Consider the following 8,701-nt stretch of genomic DNA (forward strand, 5'->3'; position numbering starts at 1 on the left):
AACGTTTAGACACGCACCCAAACATTCTTAACATATTTCCGTATCGCAGTTCGCTTTATTTTTATTGTACAGGGTGTTTATAAAAATATAACAAATTTTCTCTTAGGACCTAACGATAATTCATTACACATTGTGTTTATTTCATTTATCATTGAATATTTAATATTAATGCGAAGTATGTTTTTGCAAATGAATGTAGTTTAACTATTTGCCTTACAGGATTGTTTCGCCTCAAACCCTCATTTACTAAAATAGTTCAGGCTATATAATACTTTTTACAAAAAAAATTAGTTACCGGTTCAAACCGGGTTTTTCATGCTGGTGAAATGATTAGAAATTGGGGAAAAATAATTAAAACAGCTGAATTGCGTAGGAGTTTGAAATTTGGAGTAAACATAGCTTGTTTTATGATAAAAAAGGAGAAAATTTTTTTGGACCCGAAAAGTGGAACCGTTTCCGAATTCTCACGATTTCTGAAAAAAACCACCTCTTTTTCAAGGTGATGAAAAATCTATTTCTTTTCATCGACAGTTTTAAGATATACCTACACGGTTTTTGTCATGATAAATCAACGTGATGGGTATAATAAAGATTTTTTCGAAATCTGTCTTCTTGCTTCTCTTTAATGTTTGCTTAAATATTCTCGTTTGTTATTATATGCTCAACTCCCTTAATTAAAACATTTTTATTATTTCTTTTTTCTGCATTTTTACCGCAATAAAAGCAATTCGAAATGAAATCGAATTATCTTGCTTCCTGATTCCTGATTGTTTTTGTTCACTGACTCTTCTTCCTGCCTGATGATGCAATTGCGTTGGGCCTGTTGATAAACTTGCAAAATCTGCAATAAGAACGTTAGTTTTACCGGCCAAAGCAGATGATTTGAGATGTAAAACCTGGAATAAACTTCGTGAGGATTTTATTCATAATTCATAATTCGTCTAAAATTAATAGTTTTCCCACAATTTGCAAAACACCACTTTCCACCCCTTTCAACCCCCGGAATTTCACCCGCGGAAAAATTCAGCTGTTTTAATTATTTTTTCCCCATTTCTAATCATTTCACCTGCCTGAAAAACTCGGTTTCGCTCGGTAACTAATTTTTTTTGAAAATAAATTATTTTAGAGCTATTTAGCCTGGACTAAAATGTTATTCTTTTACAGTTAAGGTGATATTTTTAAGAAAATACGAACCATTTCAAATTTTAATAAAGAGTATTTACTTACTTATTATTTACCCTTTACCCTTGCCTTACGAGGCCAGAGGGGAGTTATTAGCCGATGAGCAGCCGAGGCATATTAATATAAATACACAACAAGAACCAGCCCAATTTAATTAAGATATAGGAACGTTAATCATACACTGAAAGAAGGTGAAGAAGTAAATTTGTAACATCCGATACAGTGTGTGATTCTTGTAAACAAAGCTCGGCGGAAACTACCAGACCGATTTGGTTAAACAGATGTTCCCTTAAATGGCCTTGAGAGCTGAAAAATAATAGGCGTGTATTATATTGATCGGTGCGGTTAGTGAGGTTCCAACACTGATTGCCATATTTTATATACGAATCGCGGTATCACTTTGCTTTCCCTGTGGTCCTTACAGTTTTTGTTGAAGTGTATGTAATATAGATCGTATATAACACAAAATTTACAGATTTCGCAATCCATCGAAGACATTGGAAATCATATCTGTATAATGCCAAATACACAAATAACTCTTATTCAAACGGATCACAATGTCACCCTTCTGAATAATAAGCGTCTTAACATGCTCATAACACTATCAAAGGAGATGTGAGAGAATTTTAGATTGGAATTAACAAAACAATTGAGAACTATAAAGTAAGTACTACCGTATCAACAGTATCCGTGACTTTTCCTTCACCTACCGATCACGATCGAGTACTGTTCAATCGTCACTTGATGCGACACCGTTGTTTTTTTCGCGTTGAACGAAACTTTGTACCCATATACGGAACCATAAACATGTAAAATTAGATAGTAAGGTTGTAAAGGATTGGGGGTATTACACCCCTAAATTAAACACTATACAACAATTTACAATGGGCGTTTATTGAACAGTAACAATGGCTCGATACATTGCTCTATTTGTCGACCGCCTTTCTTGGATGTCGCGTTAACATTGGATTCTTCTGGAAATTATGATCGCGGAAACTTGATTGAAATTGGAGTGATAATCGTAAGAGATGTTCTAAAAAAAAGTAGAAAAGTGGTATGTGACGATGATGAGAGGTGTAAGCAACTAAGCGACTAAATTCACTGTTTATATGGCATATTGGAGCTAGGGACGCGGAATACCTGATCCTGTATTTGAATTTGAGATAAGATTTTAACTGTTTATTACAAAGACATAAGAAATTTCGGCGTATCTAACATCATTTATTTCCAATAATCACACAGGAGAATGTCAAAAAATAAATGCCCTCCTTACTACGTGACCATCATCCATCTAAAGTGCAGAACGTGTATCGACTTATCAAATCCTATTATCTTCAACTATTGCCTAACTTTTATATTATTTAATAGCATTATAAATATTTTACAAAAGCGTTCGATAGAGAAGCGCTCACATGCATTCGGATGGGGGTTCGTCACAAATAAAGTGTTTATTTTTGTCCAACTGTGACCAGTGATGTGAATACATTTTGAGATATCATCGGAATTGAGTTGCATTGGCTCGGATTTTGATAGCTTTCAGTTTGTGTGCCTAATGGTTTAAAAACTGAAACACTCATTTCTGTTATGCACTATCGCCTCCGGTTTAAATTATCATATAGCCAACTGTCCAGCGGTACTCCCTAGATGATACTATCGCAAAAGTTGCTTCGTGTCTTTATTATTATGTTATATATCTTCTGATGCATGACGCACCGGGAGCGCTTGCAGCGGTAATCTAGTTACAAATACTTCAAACTTTGGTGCATTTGCCATAATACAAATTCTTGGTTGGAAAAGTCGAACTTGCCTCTTTGCGCGTCAAATTAAAGTCAAACTAGGAAATTGTTTCGAAGTGGAACTTTATATGAGACTGTTGCGATTATTTTGCATTCAAACAAACATATGTTTACAGCGCAATTTGACGGGGTGGAAATTACACGGTCATAATGACAAATTTGCATGCATGCATACGCTATTTTACATGAAATATACTAAAAGTGTATGAACACACCAGTTGAAAGTAGGCTAAATACAAACCAATTTGTTACCACAGCGCTCATGTAACTTTGGTTTCTATTTATATTAACGACCAGAACGTTTGCAAACGGACATCTCTTTTGTGTAAAATGTAGTTTTCTCACAGAGTGATTTTTTGTCCTTATCCTCGAAGAACTTTTCCATCTGTAACCAATGAAGCATTACCGGTCGTTGAAGTTTACAATTTACTCTAAAAAGGAGTGTTTGATAAGCTAAGATTCTCTTTTATGCATAGATCAATTTAGCTACACTTAATTATTGTAAAACGCCCTACAGACGGTACGATTTGTCGTAAAACTTATCGTACGACTTGGATCTGAACAATAATCGTATCGCGTGTGACCTTGTTGTTTGACTTATCGTTTACATTTGTAGGGAATTACATCATACGACAAGTTAAAACGATATTTGATACGACTTATCGTTCTTACTGGCATCAGCACCTATACTAACGATGGGCCACCCTGTATAATGTAAATTCCAATGTATTTCAAGGTTAAATGTGGTCGCTAATTTAGATTGAACACAATTGCTGATTTGTATTAGAATTCTTAGATGTTTGACTTTGTTTAAATAATCGTCTTGCATTTTGTTTTAAAGTTAAGACTACGTTTAAGAAAGAACATCTGGAAATAATTGCATAGTCTTATAAAAGTTTATCTCATTGTGCTAATATTATATAGACAGCTTTGATTAATTAATGTCATATTTTTTATTTGATTAAAGCCTAAAGTTTGATGGTAAATTTATTACAATTTAATCAAATAAAAAAATATAATGGAAAAGCTCTTTAAACCAGACAAGTTTTCTTCAAACCCTGATAGTCCTACGGCTCAACAAGAATGGCTTCATTGGATTCGACTATTCGAAAACTTCACTGAAAGATCCGAATATGTAGTGAAAGACGAAGATCAGTTGCAGGTACTGTCAAATTTTTTATCTTCTAACGTATTTGAATACATTAACGATTGTAAAACATACCAAGCCGCTATAGATATTCTTAAAGCCCTTTATGTGAAACCGAAAAACTTGATTTATGCTAGACATCAACTTGCAACTCGAAAACAACTCTCAACAGAATCAATTGATCAGTATTTGACTGCTCTCAAGTCGTTAGCCAAGGAATGCCATTTTAAGGCGGTATCTGCTGAACAAAACAAACAAGATTACATTCGAGACGCCTTTATTGCAGGTTTATTTTCATCTAACATACGACAGAGACTTTTAGAGAACAAGTCCCTTGAACTAGATGAAGCAGAAGAAAATGCTCGATCAATTGAAAGAGCAATTAAAAATTCAGAAACGTACACAAGTACATCAAATTCTGATGGAATATCTAATAACCAATGTTATTCAACACGTTCTGGAACTACTTACAAATGTTACTTTTGTGGAGGATCTCGTCACCCGCGCTCTGTTTGCCCAGCTCGTGATTTTATCTGTACGAACTGTACTAAAGCTGGACATTATCCAAAAGTATGCCTTTCCAAGAAGACTAATAGAACTGTTAAAACTTCTGCAGCTCTTAATGATTCAATTGAACCCAAATCATCCTTGGAAGAAACATTCATTGCAAGTATTGTTGGGGCTAGTTCTTTACCAACTCTATCTAAAGCTACTATAGTAGCAAACATTAATGGAAAAATAGCACAATGCCTAATTGACACTGGTAGCTCCAACAGTTATATCAATGAGAAATTTACAATTATTAATGGGTTTGAAATTTTCCCTGAAGGTACAATTACAGTATCCATGGCATCTACCTCATTGTCATCTTGTGTAAGAGGATGTGTTAAAATAGATCTGAAAATATTAGATCACATGTATATAAACACAAAACTATTAGTCTTACCAAACTTATGTGCTGATATTATTGTGGGCCATGATATCTTAAAATCGCATTCGCGACTTGATGTTAATTTTGGTGGTCCCAATCCACCCCTTTCTATATCTAGCGCTACAGTGTTTCCTCATGTAAATATAGAACCAATTCGAATTTTTTCAAACCTCTCCTCTAATGTGAAACCTATTGCAACAAAGTCACGACGACATTCAGCAGAAGATAATGAATTCATCAGAGAAGAAGTAACCAAGCTCCTTCAAGCTGGAATAATTGAGGAGAGTTCCTCTCCATGGAGGGCCCAAGTAATAGTTACTAAAAATGCTAATCATAAAAAACGCATGGTCATAGATTATTCAAATACTATAAACAAATTCACCGAATTAGATGCTTACCCAGCACCATGTGTGGAGGAGGTGATCTCGGAAGTAGCCAAATATAGTCATTTTAGCACAATAGACCTTGAGTCGGCCTACCATCAAGTTCCAATTTGTGCTGAAGAACGACCGTTTACGGCATTCGAAGCTTGCGGGAGACTGTATCAATTTACAAGACTTCCTTTTGGTGTCACTAACGGGGTACCGGCTTTCCAAAAATTTAATGATAAAATAGTCGACACTGAAAAACTTTGCGGCGTTCATTGTTACATTGACGACATTACAATTGGCGGACGCAATAAAGTTGAACATGACGAAAATCTTAATAAATTCCTTGAAGTAGCAAAGAAATACAATATCAAATTAAACGAGAAGAAGAGTAAATTTTCTACTACTTCCATTAAACTGTTAGGACATCTTATAAGTGAAGGATCGATCAAACCGGATCCCGATCGTTTGAAGCCTTTGCTGGAAATTTCTCCACCTAGTGATAAAGGATCTTTACAGAGAATAGTCGGTATGTTTGCTTATTACTCGAAATGGATTCCACGATTCTCTGAAAAGATTCGTCCTCTGATGATTAGCAAATCGTTTCCTTTATCAAAAGAAGTCACATCAGCTTTTTCAAAACTTAAGAGAGACATTGCCAACTCTTTACTCGTATGTGTGGACCCGAAATTTGACCTCTGCTACGATTAAAACAAACCTTTACAATCTTTTCTCCATATTCGGGACTCCTGCATATATTCATTCTGACAGAGGAACATCATTTCTCTCGAAAGATCTCATTAACTATCTTCATACACAAGGCATCGCTACGAGTTCATCTACTCCATATAACCCTCAGGGCAACGGACTTGTCGAACGGTATAATGGAATTTTATGGAAAACCATGTCTTTGGCTATGAAGAATAAGGCATTAGAGATTTCGCGATGGGAAGAAGTTTTGCCAGAATCATTACATGCCATACGTTCCCTTTTATGTACATCTATAAATTGCACTCCTCACGAAAGGATGTTCTCCCATGCACGTCGTTCGACAAATGGAATAGCTATACCTTCTTGGTTAGCAAATCCAGGAAAGGTACTAATGAAGAGTCATGTACGAACTTCTAAGTACAGTCCATTGGTCGAAGAAGTGGATCTGATTGAGGCAAATCCAGAATATGCTTTAATCCGACGGGCAAATGGGAAGGAAGTTACGGTTTCTTTAAAACATTTGGCTCCAACAGGGGACAGTTCAATATTTGGTCGTGAAGAATCTACAGGTCAAGATCACAGTTTTGAATCTGATCGAGCTGTTCCTCATGTATCAGAAGTTCCTGTCATTGAATCCAATTCCTTCCCCAACCCAGTATTAACAGAAGAACAAACAAGATCGCAACGAGAAAGAAAACTACCGTTGTATCTACAAGACTACATTTCAAAATAACTAGGGGAGAATGTGCTAATATTATATAGACAGCTTTGATTAATTAATGTCATATTTTTTATTTGATTAAAGCCTAAAGTTTGATGGTAAATTTATTACACTCATCTAAATCCGCTCTTGGGATAAGAAGTTCGTTATCGTTCACTGAAAGCTAATTTCTTCGAAAATAAGCAGCTGTACGTAGATGTAAACATAGGTGCTAATTCATGGTGCTGCTCATTAAACAAGTGGGGCGCCGGCGGTATTTCTTTCAAAGTTTTGCCATTAGTAAAAAGCGAATTTGACTGGCGAAAGTTAAAAAAATAATAAGGAATTGTTTGAAAAAGGCAAAGGGGACATTATTATACGGGGCTGTTTAGTGAGGCTTTTTTGATTAGTGAATTACAGTCAGTATTGGTGTTTATAAAATTCTTGCAGAAGGAAGTCTGATAGGTTCTACGAAACTTTAATTCGTCGTTATAAAAGTGAATTTTCGAGTTCGAGTTAGGCTCAAGCGTTTTCTCACGTCCATGGAGAAATAGTTTGAGCGTGTGTCGTGAAGTGTGTCATTTCTATAAGGTTTTGAAAGTACTCGGTAAAGTAAGATTAGCCACCACCAAAAATCCACTTTTACATTTGTAATCAAAGTCAGTTCGTTTAAATCAAGAATCAACTGAAAGTAAAGAAGTGAAGATTCCGAAGCACTGTAATAATTTAAGTTGGGTGTTATTTAAGTACTTTATTTACATATCATACTAAAGCTACATTTCGATGATACCAACAGGTTCGAGCTACCTACTCAAACGAACTAACTATAAGCAATAATCCATGCCACCTTCCTGTACGCAACTATGCAATGTTATTCCATTGAACTCTCTAGGTTCACAGTACAGACAGGAAGTATGACATAGAAAATAAGCATATTAATTTTGGTTTACCACCACAGCACCATCAGTTGATGTTGTGCTTTGTGTGTCAGTTAAACAAAATCGCAGTTATGACCGAATGTTAAGAATTATTAACTCTTTAAGGTAACTGAAATTTTCTTTCAAATTTAATTTAAATCAATCGCATGTGCGTTCTCGGGCCCTGAGTGCCTTTCTTTCTTACTATTATTGATTGATCTTTGTCGAATAAATTTGTATCGTGTGTAAATGATAAGCTGTGTATTTAATCGAGTCCAAGTTACGACCCAGGATATTAGATTCTCATGATAAATTTCTTATTCGTACCCAGGACTAGTACCAGGTTAGGTGTTAATTACAAATTTGTTAAATAATTCCTTGGAATTGTAAGGACGTGTTGTGGGACATATTACAGTCAAAATGTTGATATAAAAAATTGTGGCAAAGTGGACAGGTGTTAATGTAAAGTTTTTGAATTCAGACGTAATTTCACAAATAATACTTAGTTCGGTATTAGAATTTTGTTAATTTGAAGGAAGGTTGCTGAAAATAGATACGAAAACAGGTCATTTTATTAGAGGCTGTTGGTGGCGTACAGAAGATGACGAATTGATTGAATAATTATCGGAATTTTATTCCGCTGACCCATCCAAATGAAACAGTGCGAATTCTAAGGAAGTATGAATACTGGATTGCCATAATGTCTGCCACTGCGTTGACACATGACGCAACGTTTTCGCGTCATTAAACATGACCTATGTCAATTTTCCGTATGCACCCCGTATTAAATTGATGAAACAGTGGAAACCTATATCAACCCCTCGACAATTAACAATACTCGCACGACAAATATTTTACTGTAACCCACGCACCCCTGAAATATCCTCAACTTCTGTAAACTTCGCAAAACTTATACACGAAAACGATCGTAAACATTTTCATCTCTGTA

This window comes from Photinus pyralis, unplaced genomic scaffold, assembly GCF_008802855.1.
Source record: "Photinus pyralis isolate 1611_PpyrPB1 unplaced genomic scaffold, Ppyr1.3 Ppyr1.4_LG7, whole genome shotgun sequence".
Classification (NCBI taxonomy): Eukaryota; Metazoa; Arthropoda; class Insecta; order Coleoptera; family Lampyridae; genus Photinus; species Photinus pyralis.